The following is a 26,793-nucleotide window of genomic DNA, read 5'->3' as shown; positions in this document are numbered from 1 at the left end:
GTTCTGTAGCAAGGGTTACTCTTGATAGTGGACTTTCAGCTGATAATCCCGGGTTAGTTAACCCAAGTTACCAAGTGATAAGGCACCCCTAAGAGCTTATTCATCCAAGTAAATCCCTTACACAAGAGCACCACAGACATATCCCTCAAGATTCAAACCCTTGGTGCCTAGCCTTATTTCTTACTCTTTTTCTTTTATTCTTTAACTTTCATTTTTCTTTCCCTCTTTTTTTTTTTTTTTTTTTTTTTTTTTTTTTAGGATCTTGTTATTCATCTAGTCTCATGGGTGTGTTTCAAGCATATGATTCAGGACAGATAGTTGCCTTTCCCACCTGATTGGTGAACTAACTTAGTTAATCTATTACCACACCACAAGATTAGGAACTTACTCCACAATATGGATTCCACTCTGGTCTTTAATAACACACATTCTCTTTTTATTTGATTAAAAAGGGGACAAGCATACAAATAAGCAAGGTGAAGATGCAGCAGGTATTGTGAACAGCACACATATGACAAAAGCATTAAAAACAAACATTAAATTCTAATGATTTAAACTAATGAGTAACTATTAATCAAGGGCACCTTAGGACTTCCAATTTTTTAGCATTTCAAGTATATGGAATTAAGTAACAATACGACCTTCGGGTGATGGTTTCTAGCTGTCCCCTTGTTGTCATCATCCATAGTTTTTGCTCCTTCACTTTCTTGGATGATGGTGCACCATTTCCTCAGAAGGCTCCTGCAAAGTTATTGGAAGTTGCTTGTTCCCAAAGCACTTGAGAAATAGTTAGCTTGTATGTATGCTTGTGAATTTCTGAACTTATTTTGGTGTGTGAACACCAAACTTAGTTCCTTGCATAGTACAACAGATTGCATACTTGCAGAGAGCCTCATATGTTGTTATTAACTAATCAACTATTAACTAAAGACTAAACTACTGCTAAGTGGTTCCCCTGATTAGTTGGAGCTAGCATTTTGCCATTGGAGTGTAGTGTGATTCTAACTAATATCTTCGGTGGAACACCAAACTTAGAATTACACTTTCACTCTTGGATTATTTTGGTGTGAAACACCAAACTTAGCTCCTTGTAATACAGGGGAAACAACTTGTGGTCTTTATTCAAATGACGATGAAAAAGAAACTACCTTAGGTTGGGTTGCCTCCCAACAAAGTGCTCTTTTAGCGTCGCTAGCTCGACGATCTGCCTTTATTAGGGTGGTTGGTAGTGTTTCAAGTCCTCCCCCTGCAGTAAATCTATCTCCATTGGCTTCATCAAGGATCTCCACATGTTCCAAGGAGAGAACTCTATTGATGGTAAAAACTTTAGGTAGCTGAGATGGGATGGTGGGGAGATCGGGGGGAATGGCTGGGAAGTAAGCTGAGATTACTTTATCCCCTGAAAAGAAGTCCTCTGTAGGGATCTTCTTGTTCCTCCACCTCTTTGGTACCTTCTTCTTTGTTCCTTTTGATGTTGCCTTGCTCTTTGTGACCTCCTCTTCCAAATAGGTTTTGTTGCTTGTCTCATAGAGCTCTGGTGGTTTAGGTTCCTCCTGATTTTCTTTGAGCTATGACAGCTGCTGATTGCCTTGTTCCTCAACTAAGGGGATTCCCAGATGTGTTGGTTGTGCTTCAGTACTTGTTTTTTCCTTTAGTATCTCACTGTGATCTTTGCTTGGTTCTTTGTTCTCTTGATCTGTTTCTTGTGAGGGCTTGAAAACATTGAAAGTGAGTTGTTCATCATGAATCCTCAAAATTAGCTCCCCTCGCTCTACATCTATAAGTGCTCTAGCTGTAGCTAGGAATGGTCTTCCCAATATGATTAGGTGGAGGTGACTCTCTTCCATGTCCAATATGACAAAGTCTGTGGGAAGAAAGTATTTCCCAACCTTCACCAGTACATTTTCAACCACTCCTACTGCTTGTTTTTGAGTTTTGTCAGCCAGCCTGATAACTACATCTATGGGTATAATCTCATTGATCTGCAACCTCTTCACAAGGGATAAAGGCATTAAATTGATGCTTGCTCCCAAATCGCAGAGTCCTTTATCAAACATTGTTTCTCCTATGGCACAGGGGATGTGAAAACTCACTGGGTCCTTCCTTTTTGTAGGAAACTCTGGTTGAATGAGAGCACTGCACTCCTTATTCATCACTATTGTTTGTCCTCCCTTGAGTGAGCTTTTCTTGGTCAGCAGCTCCTTCATATACTTAATGTATGAGGGCATTTGTTGGAGGGCCTTGATGAATGGTATGTTTACATGGAGAGATGCAAACATGTCAAGAAACCCTGAGTATAGTCTCTTCTCTACATAGCCATTTAGTAATTGGGGAAAGGGTGCATAGAGTCTCAGCAGCTCCTTCTGTGTCAGCTCCTTCGGTGTAATTGTGGTTTCTTGATGATTCTCCCCCTGCTTTCCTGCTGAAGTATCTTCAGGTTGTTCTAATGGGTTGTTCAGCTCTTCCTCAGTCTCCTTATTACTTATAATAACCATCTTGCAATCTTCCCATCTGACTTTCTTTGCTTCACCTCTCGGATTTTTCTCTGTGTCACTTGGGAAGCTATCAGTACGTTTGGGAATCTGCTCGGAGAGGTATCCCACTTGAAATTCCAGCTTCTTGATGGTGTCTCCCTGATTTTTGATATTGGCTCGTACCTCCTCCTTGAATACTTATTATCTTGAATCTCTTTGCATATGCCCTCAAGTAGAGTCTCAATTCTGGAGAGTCTATCTTCAGATAATGGTGAGTTGAGAGTGGATGGATGAGTTGGGTTATTTTGGTTTTGGTATGGATGTTGAGAGGTGTTGTTAGGGTGATGTTGATATGATCTTTGTGTGGAATATTGGTGAGCTACATGGTTGTTGGGGTTGTGACGTCTCTGATCTTGGCCTTGATCTTGTTGATTTCCCCACCCAAAGTTTGGGTGATTCCTCCAACCAGGGTTGTAGGTCTTGGAGTATGGGTCATGATTTTGCCTAGGTGAATTCCCAATGTAGTTGGCTTGCTCCTGACTACCCCCTGCTTCTTCATCCTCTCCTTCTTGGGTTGTTGATGAGGTGGTGATTGCTGCTACTTGGTTCCTCTCCATCTTCTTGGTGAGGTCAGCTAATTACTTGGTAATGAGCTTGTTTTGGGCCAGTAGTGCATCTACATTATTTAGCTCCATCACTCCTCTAGTGTTGCCTCTTTCAGAAGCATAGAAGTAGTCATTCTCAGCTACAGTCTCAATGACATCTATGGCTTCTTCAATGGTCTTCTTCTTGTTCAGAGATCCCCCGGATGGATGGTCTACTGCCTTCTTTGATTCATAAGAAAGGCCTTCATAGAAAATGTGTAGCTGCACCCATTCATTGAACATATCTAGTGGACACCTTCTTGTCAGGTCCTTAAACCTCTCCCATGTTTCATCTAGAGTCTCACCATCTTGCTGCCTGAAGGTTTGCACCTCAGCTCTCAGCCTGTTGATCCATTGAGGAGGATAGAATCTTGGCAAGAATTTGTTCACCACATATTTCCAGGTTGCTAAACTCTCCTTTAGGAAGGATTCCAGCCATTTAGATGCCTTGTCCTTGAGTGAGAAAGGGAACAGAAGTAGTCTATAGGTGTCAGGATGAACACCATTAGACTTCACAGTATCACATATCCTCAGGAAGGTGGTTAGATGTTGATTGGGGTCTTCTTGGACACTCCCTCCGAATGAACAATTGTTCTGAACAAGGGTGATGAGCTGTGGCTTTAGTTCAAAGTTGTTGGCATGTATGGTTGGCCTTTGGATGCTACTCCCGTAATTTCCTGGGTTTGGATTGATGTACGAACCCAGAACCCTTCTCTCTTGCCCAGCCTGATGTGCTGGACCTTCTCGGCCATGGTTGTGAGCCTCTTCTTCATGATGGTTCTCCATATTCTCATCCATATCTGGTTCAAAGTACTCCTCCTCTTCCTCAGCACCAACTACTCTCTTTCCTCTTGCTTCCCTCCTTAATCTAAGGAAGGTCCTCTCAGGTTCAGAATCAAATGAAGTTGAAGCCCCGCTTCTTCTCCCTGTCATACAACCAACAAGGCACAAGCAAGGAAATAGATGCAGAAAGTAATTTCTACAGAAATACTGTTAGTGTGAGTGATGCAATATATCAAACAGTTAGTGGGTTAGTGGACTGAATTGTAAACAACTAAGAAAATAGGTAGGGGAAGGGGAAGAAAATAACTGAATAGAAAGTAAATTACTCAAATGAACTTAAATCAAACAAAAGAAAAATGCTCAATCTAGTTATCCTCCAATTTAATCATTGTTGATACAAAATCAATCCCCGGCAACGGCGCCATAAACTTGATGCACGGAAATTTGTCTCTCAACAATTTTCCTTCGGCAAGTATACCGAATTGTCGTCAAGTAAAAACTCACAATAGAGTGAGGTCGAATCCCATAGGGATTGATTGGTCAAGCAATTTTAATTAGAGGAATGTTCTAGTTGAGGGAAGCAGAATTTGGTTTGAGAGTTGCAGGAAATTAAATGGCGGGAAAGTAAATAGCAGAAAATGTAAATGCTGAAAGTAAAGAGCTGAAAATAAATGACGGAAAGTAAATTGCAGAATCTTAAATGGGAATGGGGAAGATGCTCATAAAAGTAAATTACAGAAATTAAAGAGAATGGGTAAGATCAGAAATGGGGAATTCATTGGGCTTAGGAGATGTTGCATTCTCCGGATCAAGTTCATTTTCATCTCTTCCTCAATCAATGCGTTCATTGATCTCCTTGGCAATCTTAAGTGATCAAATTATAATTCCTTGTAATTCAATCTCTCAAATCTTGATCAATAGCCAATTCCTTGGTCAATTACTCATGAGAAGAGATGAAGTATGGTCACTGATTATACCATATGCATTCCCAAATCAAGTGTTGGTAGAATTATAGTCACCATATCCTTCCAACCCCAATTTGGTCCAACATGAGAAAGCATTTCTAGCATGATCTCTTCATTCCTCTTCAAAGGTTCAGAAGAGATCCAAGTATGAATAGCTTCTTTTCCAAGATAACTACCCAATTGGATGAAGATTGAAAGCTTTCCAGCAAAATCAAGAGAAAAGATAGAAGAAGAATAATGAAAACTAATATTGATCCATCAAATTACAACAGAGCTTCCTAACCCAATGAAGGGGGTTTAGTTGTTCATAGCTCTGGAAATGGAAAATAAAGATGGAAGATACATTCTCAAAAATAAACTAGAAGTGCAGAGTAAATTATACAGAGAGTAGTTCTCAAATTTCCAACTCCCCCAAAAGCTCTTTTTTTTTTCTAATTCAAAACTATCCCTATATATACTACTCTTCTAATCTTCTAGTTGGTTCTTCAAGTCTTGGATATGGGCCTTTGGATCTTGAGTTTGAAGCAGTTATCCTCTTCAGTGGGCTTAGCTTTACTTGCAGAGAGAAAGTGTGAAGTAGGCAGGCTATTTAGCTCAGGACGTTAGTGGCGTTAACGTTAAGTGAGAGTGTGGGTTCGAGAACGTTAGTGACAATCACCTTTTTCACTAATGTTCCTAACCCAGGGATGATCCACGTTAACTTCAACGTTAGTGGTACCAACGTGACCACTAACGTTGCCTTTAGGTCCTTTGCACACGTTATTGGGACTCACCTTTTCCAATAACGTTGAGATTCTTCCCTTCCCCTTACGTTAGAGTCCACGTTAACTTAGTTAACGTGGCTCTTAACGTAGGCTTGCCAATCTTTCGAGAACGTTAGTGACACTTACCTTTGTCACTAACGTTCCAAGATGCCCCTACTTCCCACGTTAACGTGGCTTCTAACATGGTGATGATAGCCATCTCCAACGTTAGTGACAAAGGTGAGTGTCACTAACGTTGGCTCATCATCCTTTCCTCCACGTTAGCTTCCACGTTAACTGAGTTAACGTGGGAGTTAACGTGGCTCATAGTGGCTCATTGTGGCTCATTCCAACGTTAGTGACAAAGGTGAGTGTCACTAACATTGGCGATTATTTGCTTTCTCCACGTTAGCTTCCACGTTAACTAAGTTAACGTGGGAGTTAACGTGGCTCAAAGTGGCTTAGTCCAATGTTAGTGACAAAGGTGAGTGCCACTAATGTTGGCCATTCTTTTGCTTCCCAACGTTAGGGTCCACGTTAACTAAGTTAACGTGGCCCTTAACATGGCCAATATGAGCTTGGTCTAACGTTAGTGACAAAGGTGTGTGTCACTAACGTTGGCTCCACTTTCTTCTTCCACGTTAGAGTTCACGTTAACTTAGTTAACATGACTCTTAACGTGGGCTATGATGGCTTCGAGGACGTTATTGACGATTACTTTTCTCATTAACGTTGCAAGCTAGCTCCCATTCCACGTTAGTGGTCACGTTAGTGAGACTAACGTGGCTACTAACGTGGTTCCTTCTTGCTTCCTTTGTCCTGAAATCAAGCAATAAAGTGCATCAAAGTTCTAATCCACATCATGAGTCATGCATCATCCAATTTGTCACTAAATTCATGCGTAATTCTCATGAAATCATGTAAAGTGCACCATATTTGCTTGAATCAAGATGTAAGTGAAATTCTACCCCAAAACTTGCTTATTTCCTAAGAAAATGCATGAAACTACCCTAAAACAGTAAAGAAAAGGTCAGTGAAACTGGCCAAAATGCCTTGGCATCAACATCAAACTTAGATTTGGTGTTTGGGGGCTCTGTAATGCTCTGCACAGAGAGAGAGTTGGAACACCAAGTGTTGCACAGTTGTCTCTCCCTTAGGGAGGGAGTTAGGTATAGGCATCTTAAACAAGATGTGATCTTCCCATAACTGCAGAACGAGCTCTCCCTTTTCCACATCAATTATGGCATTGGCAGTGGCTAGAAAAGGTCTTCCAAGGATGATGGATTCATCCTCGTCCTCTTCAGTATCAAAGATTATAAAATCTGCAAGGATGTAAAAGCTCTCAACCTTTACTAAGATATCCTCTACCAGACCATATGCCCTTTTTTTAGTGACTTGTCTGCCATCTCTAAAGATATCTTGGCAGCTTGCACCTCAAAAATTCCTAGCCTCTCCATTACAGAGAGAGGCATGAGGTTTATGCTTGACCCTAGGTCGCAAAAGGCCTTCTCGAAGGTAATTCTCCCTATGGTGCAGGGAATTAGGAAGCGTCCGGGATCGGCAGCTTCTGAGGTAGTTTCTTTTGAACCAAGGCATTGGGTTCCTTGGTGAGCACTGGAGGTTCTTCCTCCAATGTTTCTACCCGAGCAACTTGCTCTTCTCTAGTTTCCTCTTCCTCATCAGAGGAGGAGTATTCTTTAGATTCTAATATTTATAACCAGGCATTTAAGGGAACCTCTCTAGTATTTTCATGAGTTCTAGTTTCTTTTGATTCTTCCATAAAAGGGTCCTTAGTGGGTGTTGAATGCTCAGTGATAAACCCCATTTTTAGGGTTTATCTTGTATCAATTTTAGGGGATTCTAATACCTTTTACCCATATTTATTCAAAGAAACAGCATGGTTTCATGATTGTCTCCTAATTTGTGCTTAAGCGTGAAAACATGCTTTTTGAGCCCTTAATTAGGTAAATCTAATTCACCCTTGATTTCACTAGTTGCCTTGATGTGTTTGTTAGTGAATGCAGATTGGAAAGGCTAGGATTGGATCAAAGGGATGGAGAGGAAAAGCATGCAAGTGGAGAACTCATGAAGAAAAAAGGATTTGGGATGCTGAGAATGACGCGTACACGCAGAGGATGCGCACGCGTGGATTGTGACGTCGCAAGGCGACGCGTACGCGTACATGGCGCGTACGCGTCGATTCTCGCACGTGGCTCACTTAAAGGCAAAATACTGGGGGCAAATTCTAGGCTTCCCAGGCCCAAATCCAACTCACTTCTGATGCTATCTAACCCAAGGATTAGAAGGGGATTGATAAACCCCAATTTTGTGGTTTATCTTGTGCTTAATTTTGGGGGTTTTATCACCTTTTTCCCACATTTATTCAATGAAATAGCATGGTTTTTTAATTCTCCCATGATTTGTGTTTAAGTGTAAAAACTTGCTTTCTAGGCCCTAAAATAGCTAATTTTAATTCACCTTTGATTTCACAAGATGCCTTGATGTGTTTGCTGAGTGATTTCGGGTTTAATAGGTTAGGAATGGATCAAAGGAATGAAGAGAAAATCATACAAAGTGGAGAACTCATGGAACAAAAAGGATTGGGAATGCATCAATGGACGCGCATGCATACAAGGAGCGCACGTAGAAGTGACCTCGCATGGCGACGCATACGCGTACATGGCGCGTACGCGTGTATAGGAAAGTTGCTAATCGACGCGCACGCGTCGATGCTCGCATGTGACTCACTGAAGAGAGAACTTTTGCGTGGTCTAGAAATTCGCAGATAAATCCTCGTTGCAGGTATAGCTTCTAAACCATCAAAAGTCCTTTCTTACAAACGTTTGGTTGTCACAAGTAACAAACCCCTAAATAAATTGATAATCGAAGTATTTAAACCTCGGGTTGTCTTCTCAAGGAACTGCAGGGAGGTATGTTCTTATTATTGGTTATAAGTTTGTAAATTGGGGTTTGAGAGTAGGGGACAAGTAATTTAAATAACAAATAAAATAAATAAATGATTGTAAAATAAGCTCTTGGCAAGGTATGAAAATTCGGAAGTCCTATCCTAGTTATTCTTATGAGAATTGAAGTTAATCCCACTTAGTTAACCTTTACTAAAGTAAGGAAAGTCAAGTGAACTAATTTGTTAGATTTCCCAAATCTTAGCCAACTCCTAAGGAAAGACTAGAGTTTGTGGAATTCAAGTCAATTTGCAGACATAACCATCAATCACGATAAGCTTGATAACTCAAGGGTTTCCAGTTAATTAATTAAAGCCAAGGGTATGAAAAGCTAAATAAGAATTATAAACTGAAATACCTCAATTGCATTAATAAGAGAAAATCAATCTAGCAACATAAGTAATTGAATGAGAGCATTAAAGCATTTGAAAGTAAAGGAGAAATATAAAGTAAAAGAAATATTGAACCTGATAAAGAGTTGAAATTCTAAATCCTTTAAGAGGAATCCTAATCCTAAAACCTAAGAGAGAGGAGAGAACCTCTCTCTCTAAAAGCTACATCTAAAACTATGAAAAGTGAATAATTGAGGGCCTCTCCTTGTCATGCGTCCGTGTCATCTGTGTTCTGCTTAAGGTGCGCGTCCGCGTCAGTCACGCATTCGCGTCGCTTCCTTTTCGCGCTGGGCATGCGGCCGCGTCGTCCATGCGTTCGCGTCGCTGCCAATTTCTTCAAAAACTCGATTTTGTGCTTTCCTTCCATTTTTTTATGTTTCCTTTTCATCCTTTAAATCATTCCTGCCTTAGGAGATCTGAAAATACTCAACACACAAATCACGGCATCGAATGGTAATAAAAGGTAATTAAATAATTATTTTTAATGCATAGGAAACGTGTTTTTTACATATATCGCATAATAAGGAAGGGAAAGTAAAACCATACAATTTACATGAATAAATGGGTGAAGGATTGAATAAATCCCTTGAATTGAGCACAAAATATATCATAAAATATGGGTTTATCAACCTCCCCACACTTAAACAATAGCATGTCCTCATGCTAAGTCCAAGATAAAGAGTAAGGTAAGGCTAAAGTGGTGGAATCTCATGCAATGCAATCTATCCTAAATGTAACTACCTAAATGAATCATGCAATTCTAATTGTTATTCACTTGTATATAAAACTTACATGTAGTTAGATTAATTCACATCCTCAAGGAATCATATATATACATAGCCAAACCCTAGATATTGTTAAAGCACTTTTACAATTGAGATGGGTAAAATATTTTTCACACAACTGCAACTAATGAGGAAGACGATGATTAGCCTAGAGCTGCCGGCTTGACTAGCTCAGTAGCTATCTGTTGTTCCGTTGCGTATAGTTCATGGTTAGGCCTTTCTAAAGGCCCTATCTGTATACTTCCCAGGCTTAGCAGGGAAGAAGCAGGAGGCTATCTTACCGGACCGGTGTGAAGAGCCCAAAGGGGATGATCCTCAATGGGTTTTATAAGTGATTACCTAAGATCTGTAATTGAATAGGGGGAAATGCCTACATCTAACAGACCTCCCGCTAACCCAAGTGAGCCGAATTAGCTTAGCCATTGGGATTTGGGTACAGATAAGCAGAGATATATGGTGATGAGCTATTGAACCCTCACTGGATTTTGTGTTTACTCTCTAGTCACTCAGTGTTTATTTGGCTAATCACTCTACTCTCCTTTTTATCCTTACTTTCTATAACTTTGTTCTTCATCTAACCAATCAACAATTATAGAATACATACATACAAAAATCATGAGGTCTTTTCCAATGTTGTAATGGGGCCAAGGTAAAGGTAAGGGTATATTTATAAGGCTAAGTGAGCTAATAAGTGAATCCTTGATTAGTCTAAGATCTCACTTAACATACATATTTTGTAATTTCAAAGTTTCTTAACCTATTTGCCCACATTTTCTCACTTTGTATTGCAAACTCATGCATTAAACTTAACTTTGTCACATGTGTATTGATTCTTTTTATTTTGCAATTGGGAAATTTTTGTATCCCTTTAATTAAATACCGAAAATGTAAAAATATTTTTTTTAATGCACATGGTAATTCAATTGTTTTGATTTCACATGAGCATGCTTCTCAAATTTTATTTTGAAACATCTTTACTCTTTTTAACTTTCTACCTTTGTTTCTATCAATCATGTTCCCATAAAGTTTTCCATACTTAAACAATACACAATTTCCATCTTAAGCTAACCAAGGATTCAACTTGGGATTTTTATTTTGTTTTTCTGCTTAAGGCTAGTAATGTGGTTTATAGAACAAGAGGGGATTAAAAAGCTCAAGGGGGCTAACAAGGGTGATGTAAAAGGTAGGCTAACTTGGGATAAGTGAGGAAAAATTCAAATGATGGCCTCAATCATCTCTTAGTATGTATTTATACTCTATAATTGGACATATAGATTAAAACAAAGTAAAGAACACCAGAATAAAAAAGAAGGGCAAAACACACAGGAATGAAAATTATGGTTCGAATGTAACCATACAATTAAGCTCAAAACTTACAGGTTGTGTGTTCTCTAGCTCAAAAATCATATATCAGTTATACATGTCATGCAAGTAAAAATTAAGAGTTCCCATTATTCTCAATGTAAAATCTTTTGGGTGGCTTTAAAGTTTTAGTGTTCCTCCTTGATGAAATGTTTTTAACTAACTAACATGTTATGCTATCTATACAAGGTGTGTGGATTGTTTTAAATTATTAAAGTCTCTAGTTTACTTCCTTTTTATTTTCAATTTAAACCAAACTACCATATGCTAAAAGGGTAAACTATAGTAATTAATCCACATATTCTATAACTAATAAGTTTAGAATTGCAAACTAAACTAAATGGCTGAAATATGAACTAAGGTGCAAAATGCAGAAATAAAATAAAAATACATAAAGAAGGACAATGTATAAGTATTAAAAGATAAAAATAAAATAAAATAAAATAAAATAAAATAAAAATAAAAATAAGGATAAAAATACAGAAAAATAACCAAAATAAGATAAAAGAGTCTGTAGTGGTTCACCAAAAAGATATGCCAGAGATGGCGACCTCCCCACACTTAAAATAAAGCATCGTCCTCGATGTTCACTCAAGCTGGGTGTGAAGGAGTGTCATCACTGGAAGGATGGGCTGCTGGACTCTCGGTGGTGGCCTGAGGATCTGCAGACTGGATGAGGGTAGGAGGATCTGTCTGCTGGAGTAGAGGCTCTAACTGGATAGGAATCTCAGGATCTATGGCCTGTATCTGGTGTGGCGCCTCCTGTTGTGGTGCAGCCTGCTCTGATCCTGCCTGTGTAGCCTGGGTAGGTGTCTCCTCCTCGTGAGCGTCCTCCTCCACCTCAGATGTATCAGAAGGGGTGTCAGGCTCGGAGGGGATGTCGCCGCCGGATCGGATCATCAACTTGACGTGCTCATAGTGTCGCTTGTTGCGACACTCCATACGGTCCAACCGGGCAAAGAGTTGATGCACCAAATGGTAAATAGGCTCAGGAGCAGGTGGAGGTGCAGTGGGTGGGGCTGGTGCAGCAGTGGAAGAAGAAGGGGCAGCTGAAGGCGTGGCTGTCTCAGTGGAAGCGGTGAGGAATGGAGGTGTATAGCCTAAAGCCCGAAACTTCCTACTATGAGGGATAATCTTCTTGCAGTCCGCAGCAGGTGGCTTCTCATCAGCATCCTCCCAAGGCACGTCAGCTCGACGGCCTAGCTGGGTGACGAGGTAAGGGAAAGGAAGGGTGCCTCTGATATGGACCCTGGCCATATAGTGCCGGATGAATCGTGGCAGATACAGGTCCTTACCCTCCAACACACACCAGAGAAGGGTGATCATAGTGGCAGGCAGCTCTGTCTCATGAGTACTTGGCATAACAAAGTTGCTCAGGATCTGGTGCCAGAGCCGAGCCTCATCATTCAGATACATAAGCTTGATTCTTTTAGGCATTGTGGTGTTCTTACCCATGACCCATGGGAAAGTAGGGTCAAGGGCTATCCTCTCCTTGACAACATCCCAGTCAAATCGCATAAACCTCATATCCTCTTCAGCCTGATCTGACTTAGGCTGAAGGCGCAGAATATCCTCAATGGCTTCCTCAGTGACCAGTATCTGTTTCCCTTTGAGGTGCACTGCATCCAGGGAAGTCTTCAAATAATTGCAGTAAAATTTTCTTACCTAGGAAGCATTGACCTCAGTCAAATTTCTCTCCAAGAAGAACCAGCCTCGCTGTTTTATCTGATCGGAGGTGTACTATTGTAGTTCTTCTGGAATTCTCAGAGTCCGCTCCAGGTACAGGTTTCTGGAGGTGGCAAACATCGGATACTTCAACTCACAGTATCGGTTTGCAAATTTAGTTGGATCATTGGCAGGGAGGAGCTGGTCAGCCTTCTCCTGCGGGGTAAAGTGTTTTTCCCGCCAGGAGTCATCATGCATAATGTCCAATATAGACATAGAGGATTCACCTCTTTTCCTTTTACTAGTAGTTGCCTTGCCTTTTCCTTTTCTTTGAGGGTCAAACATCCTGAAAAGCAGAAATCCAGGATATAATAAAAACAGGAAAATAAGTAGGCAAGTAGAATAATGGAAATATAAGCACAGAATGGCAAAAGAGCAGTAGAATTATGAAATGAGTTGAATAAATGTGCATTTTGGATTGTTTCAGAGTTGAAAAGCTGAGATGAGAAATTACAATCCAAAATATGTTATAAGTAAAACACCTGTTAATTAGGAAAATCAATAATCATGCCATGAGTCAAAAAATTGAAAGAGGTATTTAAAATCAAAGGGTGAAGCTAGAAAGTTAAAAGTGGTTAAAATTAAAAAAGAGGTTAGAAAGCAAAAATCAGTGAGTTAGTAAAAAGAAAGTCAGAGTAAGTGGCATGATGATCGGTTTATAAGTAACAAGAATGTCACAATTTTAAGCAACAGTCAACTTATATTCAAGCAAGGAAATCAGGTTGTTGATGAGTCATATAGATATAGAAATAGCAAAAAGTAAAATTGAATCATCAAAAGTGCAATTTATTAACCAGAAAATCGAAAGGAATGAGAATGCTGGCCCGTGCATTCATGAAGTGGTTTGGGAAAAGCTAAGTAAAGTCAAATTCAAATTGCCAAAACCAACACAAGAATGAAAAACAATTTACAGAAAATTGGGTAGCATTCCGGCTAAAATTGGATGTTCTCGGGTAATAAACAGCAAGCAGAACAGTTCATTGATGAGCGGATAATTTTTACGCTTTTTGACATTGTTTTTAGTATGTTTTTAGTAGGATCTAGTTACTTTTAGGGATGTTTTCATTAGTTTTTATGTTAAATTCACATTTCTGGACTTTACTATGAGTTTGTGTGTTTTTCTGTGATTTCACGTATTTTCTGGCTGAAATTGAGGGACTTGAGCAAAAATCAGATTCAGAGGTTGAAGAAGGACTGCCGATGCTGTTGGATTCTGACCTCCCTGCACTCAAAGTAGATTTTCTGGAGCTACAGAACTTGAAATGGCGCGCTTCCAATCGCGTTGGAAAGTAGACATCCAGAGCTTTCCAGCAATGTATAATAGTCCATACTTTGCCCAAGTTTAGATGACGTAAACTGGCGTTCAACGCCAGCACTCTGCCCAATTCTGGCGTCCAGCGCCAGAAACAAGTTGCAAAGTGGAGTTCAACGCCCAAACTGGCACCAAAACTGGCGTTCAACTCCAGGAATGACCTCTACACGTGTAACACTCAGGCTCAGCCCAAGCACACACCAAGTGGGCCCCGGAAGTGGATTTATGCATCAATTACTTACTTCTGTAAACCCTAGTAGCTAGTTTATTATAAATAGGACCTTTAACTATTGTATTAGATATCATTGGACACCTGGTTCTTAGATCAGAGGGGCTGGCCATTCAGCCATGTCTGGGCCTTTCACTTATGTATTTTTAATGGTAGAGTTTCTACACTCCATAGATTAAGGTGTGGAGCTCTGCTGTTCCTCAAAGATTAATGCAAAGTGCTATTGTTTTCTATTCAATTCATCTTATTTCGCTTCTAAGATATTCATTCGCACTTCAACCTGAATGTGATGAACGTGACAATCATCATCATTCCCTATGAACGCGTGCCTAACAACCACCTCCGTTCTACATTAGAATTGAATGAGTATCTCTTAGATCTCTTAATCAGAATCTTCGTGGTGTAAGCTAGAATGATGGCGGCATTCAAGAGAATCCGAAAGGTCTAAACCTTGTCTGTGGTATTCTGAGTAGGATTTAATGATTGGATGACTGTGACGAGCTTCAAACTCGCGAGTGCTGGGCGTTAGTGACAGACGCAAAAGGATAGTAAATCCTATTCCAGCATGATCGAGAACCGACAGATGAATAGCCGTGCCGTGACAGGGTGCGTTGATCATTTTCACTGAGAGGATAAGGTGAAACCATTGACAAGGGTGATGCCTCCAGACGATTAGCCGTGCCGTGACAGAGCATTTGGATCCTTTTCCCGAGAGAAGACCGAAAGTAGCCATTGACAATGGTGATGTATCACATAAAGCCAGCCATGGAAAGGAGTAAGACTGATTGGATGAAGGCAGCAGGAAAGCAAAGGTTCAGAGGAACGAAAAGCATCTCTATTCGCTTATCTGAAATTCTCACCAATGAATTACATAAGTATTTCTATCCTTTATTATTTATCTTTTAATTATCTAATCCAATCACATTTAACCCTACCCGACTGAGATTTGCAAGGTGACCATAGCTTGCTTCATACCAACAATCTCCGTGGGATTCGACCCTTACTCACATAAGGTGTTACTTGGACGACCCAGTGCACTTGCTGGTTAGTTGTGCGAAGTTGTGAACCATGGTATTGGCATCATGTTTTTGGCGCCATTACCAGGGAAAGAAAGAGCGATGAATTTTACATAATCAAAGTGTAATCCCAATTTCTGCGCACCAAGTTGTTGGCGCCGTTGCCGGGGATTGTTCGAGTTTGGACAACTGACGGTTCATCTTGTTGCTCAGATTAGGTAATTTTCTTTTTGTTTTCTTTTCAAAAAGTGTTCAAAAATTTTTCAAAAATCTTTCAAAAAATTTCTCCTTTGTTTTCGAAAAAATTTTAAAACAAAAATGTTTTCTTTTGTTTTCAAAAAGTTATTCAGAATTTTTAAGAATGAATTCTAGTGTTTCATGAAGCATGTGAAGCCTGGCTGGCTGCAAAGCCATGTCTAAATTCTTTTGGACTGAGGCTTCCAAACCATCAGCATAGAGGCAAGTTACATATTTGATAAGTAATGAGCAGTATATTCTGATATCTTGCTGAAGCTTGGCTGGCCATTGGCCATGTCTAGTGTTTTGGACTGGAGCTTTCATTGAAAGCTTGGCTGGCTAGTGAGCCATGTCTAATTCCTGGACTGACGCTTTAGACTAAGAATGCAAGATTCCTGGAATTCATATTAAAAATTTTTGGAATCCTTATTTTCCTTTTTCAATTAATTTTCGAAAAATCCAAAAAAATTAGAAAATCATAAAAATCAAAAATATTTTTCTGTTTCTTGTTTGAGTCATGAGTCATGTTATAAGTTTGGTATCAATTGCATGTGCATCTTGCATTTTTCGAAAATTCATGCATTCATAGTGTTCTTTATGATCTTCAAGTTGTTCTTGGTAAGTCTTCTTGTTTGATCTTTGCATTTGCATGTTTTGTGTCTTTTCTTGTTTTTCATATGCATTCTTGAATTCTTAGTGTCTAAGCATTAAAGAATTCTAAGTTTGGTGTCTTGCATGTTTTCTTTGCAAAAAATTTTTTTCAAAAATGTGTTCTTGATGTTCATCATGATCTTTATAGTGTTCTTGGTGTTCATCTTGACATTCATAGCATTCTTGCATGCATCACATATTTTGATCTAAAAATTTCATGTATTGCATCTTTTTAGTGTTTTTCTCTCTCATCATAAAAATTCAAAAATAAAAAAAAATATCTTTCCCTCTTTTCTCTCATAATTTCGAAAATTAGATTTGACTTTTTCAAAAATTTTTAAAATCTAGTTGTTTTTATGAGTCAAATCAAATTTTTAATTTAAAAATCTTATCTTTTTCAAAAATCAAATCTTTCTCATTTTTCTTAGTTATTTTCGAAAATTATAAAAATGTTTTTCAAAAATCTTTTTCTTATCTTTATCACATAATTTTCGAAAATAACATCACCAATTAATGCTTGATTCAAAAAAATTTCAAGTTTGTTACTTACTTGTTAAGAAAGATTCAAACTTTGAGTTCTAGAATCATATATTGTGATTTCTTGTGAATCAAGTCATTAATTGTGATTTCAAAAATCAAATCTTTTTCAAAACTAATTTCAATTATATCTTTTCAAAAATATCTTCCTATCTTATTTTTTTCAAAAAAATTGATTTCAAAATATCTTCTCTAACTTCCTATCTTCTTATCTCTTCAAAATTGATTTTCAAAATTTGTTTCAACTAACTAACTAACTTTTTGTTTGCTTCTCATCATTTTCAAAACTACCTAACTAACTCTCTCTCTCTCTAATTTTCGAAAATATCCTCCCTTTTTCTTTTCAAAAATTTCTTTTTAATTAAGTAATTATTTTATTTTTTGTTTTCGAAAAACTACTAACCTTTTTCAAAAATTTTTTTTTTCAAAAATCACTAACTCTTTTTCAAAAATTATTTTTCGAAAATTCTTCTCCCTCATCCCCTTCTATTTATTTATTCATCTACTAACACCTCTCTTCATCTCACATCACTGCTCCTATCCTTACCTTTGTGTTTGGATTCTTCATTCTTCTTCACCCCTATTCTTTTTCTTCTTCTACTAACAATAAGGAACCTCTTTACTGTGACATAGAGGATTCCTCTTCTTTTCTTTTTCTCTTCTCTTTCTTATGAGCAGGGACAGAGAAAAAGGCATTCTTGCTGAAGCTGAACCAGAACCTGAAAGGACTCTGAAGAGGAAATTAAGAGAAGCTAAATTACAACAATCCAGAGACAACTTGATTGAAAATTTTGAACAAGTAAAGGAGATGGCAGCCGAACCCAACAACAATGCAAGGAGAATGCTTGGTGACTTTACTGCACCAAATTCCAATTTACATGGAAGAAGCATCTCCATTCCTACCATTGGAGCAAACAACTTTGAGCTGAAACCTCAATTAGTTTCTCTGATGTAGCAGAACTGCAAGTTTCATTGACTTCCATCTGAAGATCCTTTTTAGTTCTTAACTGGATTCTTGCAGATATGTGATACTGTTAAGACTAATGGAGTTGATCCTGAAGTCTACAGGCTCATGCTTTTCCCTTTTGCTGTAAGAGACAGAGCTAGAGTATGGTTGGACTCTCAACCTAAGGATAGCCTGAACTCTTGGGATAAGCTGGTCAAGGCTTTCCTAGCCAAGTTCTTTCCTCCTCAAAAGCTGAGCAAGCTTAGAGTGGATGTTCAAACCTTCAGACAGAAAGAAGGTGAATCCCTCTATGAAGCTTGGGAGAGATACAAAGGACTGACCAAAAAGTGTCCTTCTGACATGCTTTCAGAATGGACCTTCTTGGATATATTCTATGATGGTCTGTCTGAGTTATCTAAGATGTCATTGGATACCTCTGCAGGTGGATCCATTCACCTAAAGAAAACGCCTGCAGAAGCTCAAGAACTCATTGACATGGTTGCAAATAACCAGTTCATGTACACTTTTGAAAGGAATCCTGTGAATAATGGGACGCCTATGAAGAAGGGAGTTCTTGAAATTGATACTCTGAATGCCATATTTGCTCAGAATAAAATATTGACTCAGCAAGTCAATATGATCTCTTAGAGTCTGAATGGAGTGCAAGCTGCATCCAACAGTACTCAAGAGGCTTCTTATGAAGAAGAAGCTTATGATCCTGAGAACCCTGCAATAGCAGAGGTGAATTACTTAGGTGAACCTTATGGAAACACCTATAACTCCTCATGGAGAAATCATCCAAATTTCTCATGGAAGGATCAAAAGCCTCAACAAGGCTTTAATAATGGTGGAAGAAACAGGTTTAGCAATAGCAAGCCTTTTCCATCATCCACTCAGCAATAGACAGAGAATTCTGAGCAGAATCCATCTAGCTTAGCAAACTTAGTCTCTGATCTATCCAAGGCCACTGTAAGTTTCATGAATGAAACAAGGTCTTCCATTAGAAATTTGGAAGCAGAAGTGGGCCAGCTGAGTAAAAGGATCACTGAAATCCCTCCTACAACTCTCCCAAGCAATGCAGAAGAAAATCCAAAAGGAGAGTGCAAGTCCATTGACATAACCAAAATGGCCGAACCCAATGAGGGAGAGGAGGACGTGAATCCCAAGGAGGAAGACCTCCTGGGACGTCCAGTGATCAATAAGGAGCTTCCCTCTGAGGAACCAAAGGACTCTGAGGCTCATCTAGAGACCATAGAGATCCCATTAAACCTCCTTGTGCCATTCATGAGCTCTGATGAGTATTCCTCTTCTGAAGAGAATGAGGATGTTACTGAAGAGCAAACAGCCAAGTTTCTTGGTGCAATCATGAAGCTGAATGCCAAATTATTTGGCATTGATACTTGGGAAGTTGAACCTCCCTTGTTCATCAATGAACTAAGTGATCTGGATCAACTGACATTGCCTCAGAAGAGACAGGATGCTGGAAAGTTCATAATACCTTGTACTATAGGCACCATGATTTTTAAGGCTCTGTGTGACCTTGGTTCAGGGATAAACCTCATGCCCCTCTCTGTAATAGAGAAACTGGGAATCTATGGGGTGCAAGCTGCTAAAATCTCATTAGAGATGGCAGACAATTCAAGAAAATAGGCTTATGGACAAGTAGAGGACGTGTTAGTAAAGGTTGAAGGCCTTTACATCCCTGCTGATTTCATAGTCCTGGATACTGGAAAGGAAGAGGATGAATCCATCATCCTAGGAAGACCTTTCCTAGCCACAGCAAGAGCTGTGATTGATGTGGACAAGGGAGAATTAATCCTTCAATTGAATGAGGATAACCTTGTGTTTACAACTCAAGGATCTCTCTCTGCATCCATGGAGAGGAAGCATAAAAAGCTTCTCTCAAAGCAGAGTCAAACAAAGCCCCCACAGTCAAACTCTAAGTTTGGTGTTGGGAGGCCACAACCAAACTCTAAGTTTGGTGTTGAACTCCTATATCCAAACTCTAAGTTTGGTGTTGGAGAGTCTCAACAAAGCTCTGAACATCTGTGAGGCTCCATGAGAGCCCACTGTCAAGCTATTGACATTAAAGAAGCGCTTGTTGGGAGGCAACCCAATTTCTATTTATCTAACTCTATTTTTTTTTTTAGTTATATGTCTTTGTAGGTCCATGATCATGTGGAGTCACAAAATAAATAAAAAAATTGAAAACGTAATCAAAAACAGCAGAAGAAAAATCACACCCTGGAGGAAGCACCTGTCTGGCGTTCAACGCCAGAACAGAGCATGGTTCTGGCGCTGAACGTCCAAAATGGGCAGCAGCCTAGCGCTGAACGCCCAGAACAAGCATGGTTCTGGCGTTCAACGCCAGAAATGGCTAGTAAATGGGCGTTGAACGCCCAAAATGGGCACCAACCTGGCACTGAACGCCCAGAGTTGTGTGCACGGGCATTTTTGCATGCCTAAATTGGTGCAGGGATGTAAATGCCTTGACACCTCAAAGATCTGTGGACCCCACAGGATTATCTCAGGATCTGTGGACCCCACAGGATCCCCACCTACCTCCACTCACATCTTCTCACCCCTCTTTCACAAAATCCCATAAACACTCTTCCCCAAAAACCCTTCACCAATCACCTCAATCTCTCTTCCCCATCACCTCTTCACCACTCACATCCATCCACTCTTCCCCATAAACCTACCTCATAAACTCCACCTACCTTCAAAATTCAAATCCAATTTCCCACCCAAACCCACCCTAAATGGCCGAACCTTAACCCCCCCTCCCTCCCCTATATATAGCCCTCCATTCTTCCTCATTTTCACACAACACAACCCTCTCCTCTCTACTTGGCCGAAACACACTTCACCCCTCTTCTCCATATTTTCTTCTTCTTCTTCCTCTATTCTTTCTTTTATTTCTCGAGGGCGAGCAATATTCTAAGTTTGGTGTGGTAAAAGCATAAGCTTTTTGTTTTTCCATTACCATTGATGGCACCTAAGACCGGAGAATCCTCTAGAAAGGGGAAAGGGAAGATAAAAGCTTCCACCTCCGAGTCATGGGAGATGGAAAAGTTCATCTCCAAAGCCCATCAAGACCACTTCTATGATGTTGTGGCCAAGAAGAAGGTGATCCCCGAGGTCCCTTTCAAACTCAAAAGAAATGAGTATCCGGAGATCCGACATGAAATTCAAAGAAGAGGTTGGGAAGTTCTAACAAATCCCATCCAACAAGTCGGCATCCTAATGGTTCAAGAGTTCTATGCCAACGCATGGATCACCAAGAACCATGATCAAAGTAAGAACCCGGATCCAAAGAACTACGTTACAATGGTTCCGGGGAAATACTTAGATTTTAGTCCGGAGAATGTGAGGTTGGCGTTTAACTTGCCCATGATGCAAGGAGATGAACGCCCCTATACTAGAAAGGTCAACTTTAATCAAAGGTTAGACCAAGTCCTTATGGACATATGTGTGGAAGGAGCTCAATGAAAGATTGACTCCAAAGGCAAGCCGGTTCAACTAAGAAGATTGGACCTCAAGCCTGTGGCTAGAGGATGGTTGGAGTTCATTCAATGCTCAATCATTCCCACTAGCAACCGATCTGAAGTTACTGTGGATCGGGCCATCATGATTCATAGCATCATGATTGGAGAGGAAATAGAAGTTCATGAAGTCATCTCTAATGAACTCTACAAAATAGCCGAAAAGTCATCCCCCATGGCAAGGCTAGCTTTTCCTCATCTTATCTGCCATCTATGTTACTCAGCTGGAGCTTTCATAGAAAGAGACATTCCTATTAAGGAAGAGAAGCCCATCACTAAGAAAAAGATGGAGCAAGCAAGAGAGCCCATTCAAGGAGCTCAAGAGGCGCAAGAAGCTCATCACCATGAGATCCCGGAGATGCCTCAAATGCATTTTCCTCCACAAAACTATTGGGAGCAAATCAACACCTCCCTAGGAGAATTAAGTGCCAACATGGGACAATTAAGGGTGGAAAATCAAGAGCACTCCATCATGCTCCATGAAATAAGAGAAGATCAAAAAGCAATGAGGGAGGAGCAACAAAGACAAGGAAGAGACATAAAAGAGCTCAAAGACATCATTCGTTCCTCAAGGAGGAAACGCCACCATCACTAAGGTGGACTCATTCCTTGTTCTTACTTTCTCTGTTTTTCGTTTTCTATGTTATGTGCTTATCTATGTTTGTGTCTTCATTACATGATCATTAGTAGTTAGTAACTATGTCTTAAAGTTATGAATGTCCTATGAATCCATCACCTCTCTTAAATGAAAAATGTTTTAATTTAAAAGAACAAGAAGTACATGAGTTTCAAATTTATCCTTGAACTTAGCTTAATTATATTGATGTAGTGACAGTGCTTCTTGTTTTCTGAATGTATGCTTGAACAGTGCATATGTCTTTTGAAGTTGTTGTTTAAGAATGTTAAATATGTTGGCTCTTGAAAGAATGATGACAAGGAGACATGTTATTTGATAATCTGAAAAATCATAAAAATGATTCTGGAAGCAAGAAAAAGAAGCAAAGAACAAAGCTTGCAGAAAAAAAAAGGCAAAAAAAAAAAAAAAGAGGAGCAAAAGCAAGCAGAAAAAGCCAAAAGCTCTTAAAACCAAGAGGCAAGAGCAAAAAGCCAATAACCCTTAAAACCAAAAGGCAAGGACAAATAAAAAGGATCCCAAGGCTTTGAGCATCAGTGGATAGGAGGGCCTAAAGGAATAAAATCCTGGTCTAAGCGGCTAAACCAAGCTGTCCCTAACCATGTGCTTGTGGCGTGTAGGTGTCAAGTGAAAACATGAGACTGAGCGGTTAAAGTCAAGGTCCAAAGCAAAAAAAGAGTGTGCTTAAGAACCCTGGACACCTCTCATTGGGGACTTTAGCAAAGCTGAGTCACAATCTAAAAAGGTTCACCCAATTATGTGTCTGTGGCATTTATGTATCCGGTGGTAATACTGCAAAACAAAGTGCTTAGGGCCACGGCCAAGACTCATAAAGAAGCTGTGTTCAAGAATCATCATACTGAACTAGGAGAGTCAATAACACTATCTAAACTCTGAGTTCCTATAGATGCCAATCATTCTGAACTTCAATGGATAAAGTGAGATGCCAAAACTATTCAAGAGGCAAAAAGCTATAAGTCCCGCTCATATGATTGAAGCTATGTTTCTTTGATAGTTTGGAATTCATAGTATGTTCTCTTCTTTTTATCCTATTTGATTTTCAGTTTCTTGGGGACAAGCAACAATTTAAGTTTGGTGTTGTGATGAGCGGATAATTTATACGCTTTTTGACATTGTTTTTAGTATGTTTTTAGTAGGATCTAGTTACTTTTAGGGATGTTTTCATTAGTTTTTATGTTAAATTCACATTTCTGGACTTTACTATGAGTTTGTGTGTTTTTCTATAATTTCAGGTATTTTCTGGCTGAAATTGAGGGACTTGAGCAAAAATCAGATTCAGAGGTTGAAGAAGGACTGCTGATGCTGTTGGATTCTGACCTCCCTGCACTCAAAGTGGATTTTCTGGAGCTACAGAACTCGAAATGGCGCGCTTCCAATCGCGTTGGAAAGTAGACATCCAGAAATTTCCTGCAATGTATAATAGTCCATAATTTGCCCAAGTTTAGATGACGTAAACTGGCGTCCAGCGCCAGCTCTCTGCCTAATTCTGGTGTCCAGCGCCAGAAACAAGTTGCAAAGTGGAGTTCAACGCCCAAACTGGCACCAAAACTGGCGTTCAACTCCAGGAATGACCTCTACACGTGTAACACTCAAGCTCAGCCCAAGCACACACCAAGTGGGCCCCGGAAGTGGATTTATGAATTAATTACTTACTTCTGTAAACCCTAGTAGCTAGTTTATTATAAATAGGACCTTTTACTATTGTATTAGATATCTTTGGACACCTGGTTGTTAGATCAGAGGGGCTGGCCATTCGGCCATGCCTGGACCTTTCACTTATGTATTTTTAACGGTAGAGTTTCTACACTCCATAGATTAAGGTGTGGAGCTCTGCTGTTCCTCAAAGATTAATGCAAAGTACTACTGTTTTCTATTCAATTCATCTTATTTCGCTTCTAAGATATTCATTCACACTTCAACCTGAATGTGATGAACGTGACAATCATCATCATTCCCTATGAATGCGTGCCTGACAACCACCTCCGTTCTACATTAGAATTGAATGAGTATCTCTTAGATCTCTTAATCAGAATCTTCGTGGTGTAAGCTAGAATGATGGCGGCATTCAAGAGAATCCGGAAGGTCTAAACCTTGTCTGTGGTATTCCGAGTAGGATTCAATGATTGGATGACTGTGACGAGCTTTAAACTCGCGAGTTCTGGGCGTTAGTGACAGACGCAAAAGGATAGTAAATCCTATTCCAGCATGATCGAGAACCGACAGATGAATAGCCGTGCCGTGACAGGGTGTGTTGATCATTTTCACTGAGAGGATAAGGTGAAACCATTGACAAGGGTGATGCCTCCAGACGATTAGCCGTGCCGTGACAGGGCATTTGGATCATTTTCCCGAGAGAAGACTGAAAGTAGCCATTGACAATGGTGATGTATCACATAAAGCCAGCCATGGAAAGGAGTAAGACTGATTGGATGAAGGGCAGCAGGAAAGCAAAGGTTCAGAGGAACGAAAAGCATCTCTATTCGCTTATCTGAAATTCTCACCAATGAATTACATAAGTATTTCTATCCTTTATTATTTATCTTTTAATTATCTAATCCAATCACATTTAACCCTACCCGACTGAGATTTGCAAGGTGACCATAGCTTGCTTCATACCAACAATCTCCGTGGAATTCGACCCTTACTCACGTAAGGTATTACTTGGACGACCCAGTGCACTTGCTGGTAAGTTGTGCGAAGTTGTGAACCATGGTATTGGCATCATGTTTTTGGCGCCATTACCAGGGAAAGAAAGAGCGATGAATTTTACATAATCAAAGTGTAATCACAATTTCTGCGCACCATTCATTAAAATAAAGCTTCAAATAGACATAAATAATATGAACAGGAAAGAGCAGTCTCAATAGCAGCATGAGCAGTAAGAACATCATATGAACAGTACTAACATCACAGGCAGAACAGAATTACAGAATATGTAAAACAAACAGCAAGTACGGTGCAATTATCAGGCCTAAATCCACTAACCACATCCTAGCTACCTAACAACCTAGAATCCACTACAAACATGCATCTCTAACTAGCCTAATTTAAACATAAAAAATATGCAACTAACTACGAATGGGGGAAAAGTGGTGTTTGGTGAATCCTGGTATGCGTATGAACTAAGGGAGGGCTCAGAGAGATGGCGGTGGTGAGATGGCGGTGCTGGAAGGGGGCACGGTGGCGCTGTGGTGGAGCAGGGTGGTTGGCGTGGTGGTTGGTGGCTGTTTGGTGGCAAAGGGATTTCGGGTGGGGGTAAGGGTGGGTAAAGGTTTTGGGTGAAGGAATGAAGGGGGTAAGGGTGATGGTGGTGGGAGGTGCAGCGGTGACGGCACGGTGGCGGTGGCTGGCCGCGGTGGTGGAAGGGAGAGAAGGGAGGGGAGAAGAAGAAAGAGGGGGGTTGGCGTCGCGGTCGTGGCTGGGTGGTCGAGGGTGGTACGGCGGTCGGAGGTTGTTGGTAATGGCGATGGGTGCAGAGGAAGGAGGGAGAGAGAACAGAGGGGGTTGGGGAAGGAGAGTGAGGCGCGATGGGGGTAGGGTTTCGCGTCACTGGGGTTTGTGAATTTGAATCCACGCGAACGCGCGGGTCACGCGATCGCGTGGCTAGGGGAAATGGGGTTGACGCGGTCGCGTGTTTGACGCAGTCGCGTGTTTGACGCGATCACATGGAATGGGTAAAAGGATGAATGACGCGGCACGCGACCGCGTCGCTGGAAATTGTGCGAAACGCACAATTCCAGTGTCGTTTCAGCGCAACTCTCTGTCTCCATTGGGGTGTCATAATATCCTCACGACGCGAACGCGTCGCTCACGCTTTCGCGTGGGATGGATGTTTCGTAAGTGACGCGGTCACGTCAGGGACGCAAATGCGTGGGCCGTTTTGTGCTAAACGCACACCAGCAACGCTGTCGCATCGCACACGCTACTCTCTCTCTCTCTTTTTTTTTATTTATGCAAATGCTATGAATAACATCCAGGCTCAATAAAATTAATATATCATAAAATCAAACAATACGAAATAAAAATTGAAACAGGAACGACCATACCATGGTGGGTTGTCTCCCACCTAGCACTTTTAGTTAAAGTCCTTAAGTTGGACATTGGATGAGCTTCCTGTTATGGTGGCTTATGCTGAAATTCATCTAGAAATCTCCACCAATGTTTGGAATGCCAACAGCCTCCGGGGTCCCAAACTAGGCATGTGAAGCTTTTGAGCAGCTTCAAACAGGTCCTCAGGCTCCCGGGGTGACGAATGTCGGAACAGATTCCAGGATGCCAAACCTTGCTTTTAAACCCGCCTTTGTCTTGATTTATATGCTTCCATCCAGGCGGTTTAGAAATTATATTCTCACCAAGATGACCAAACATCTTCCGTGACCCATTCAATTGAACTTGATACCAATCCTTGTATTTCGAATTGAAGCGTGGAACCTTATTGAATCTTGTACACCAGCTCTGAGTACGAGCCATTTCCCTCTTACTCTTAAAGCCGCAGAGAGCTCTAAGTTGGCCATCTGTTTCAAGCAAACAATATTCAAGTGGAAAAGTAAAGATAAAGGTTAAGGATTGTACCCACTTGAAGCTTGTATTAGGTGGCAATGGCCTTGGGATTGGTGTTTCCAGTGGTTCTATAAGTTCTACTCCCTTGTATTCTTCTGTGGATTCCTCCACTTCTTTGCAAAATGCTTCAACTGCAATTGTGTCCTGATCAAAATCTTCTATGTCTTCCTCGTCACTCAAGTCATAAGCTGGAGGTTGAGAGAAATCTACCTCCGCATCATCTTCATATTCACTTGGGGAAGATTCTTCAATCTTGGAGAATTCACTTG

General features: G+C 40.3%; 1 non-coding gene across 1 annotated transcript; it reads right to left on the bottom strand.

The window, feature by feature from the left end:
* Nucleotides 1-18,022: 18,022 nt before the first annotated feature.
* LOC148567473 (small nucleolar RNA R71) lies at nt 18,023-18,130 on the bottom strand. The gene has a single exon (XR_015882864.1). It is a non-coding gene; the product is annotated as a small nucleolar RNA R71 (small nucleolar RNA).
* Between the last annotated feature and the right edge of the window lie 8,663 nt (nt 18,131-26,793).

Source organism: Arachis ipaensis, chromosome B4, assembly GCF_059453495.1.
Source record: "Arachis ipaensis isolate K30076 ecotype BB chromosome B4, ASM5945349v1, whole genome shotgun sequence".
NCBI classification, from domain to species: Eukaryota; Viridiplantae; Streptophyta; class Magnoliopsida; order Fabales; family Fabaceae; genus Arachis; species Arachis ipaensis.
This window is presented reverse-complemented; position numbering and strand designations above follow the sequence as displayed.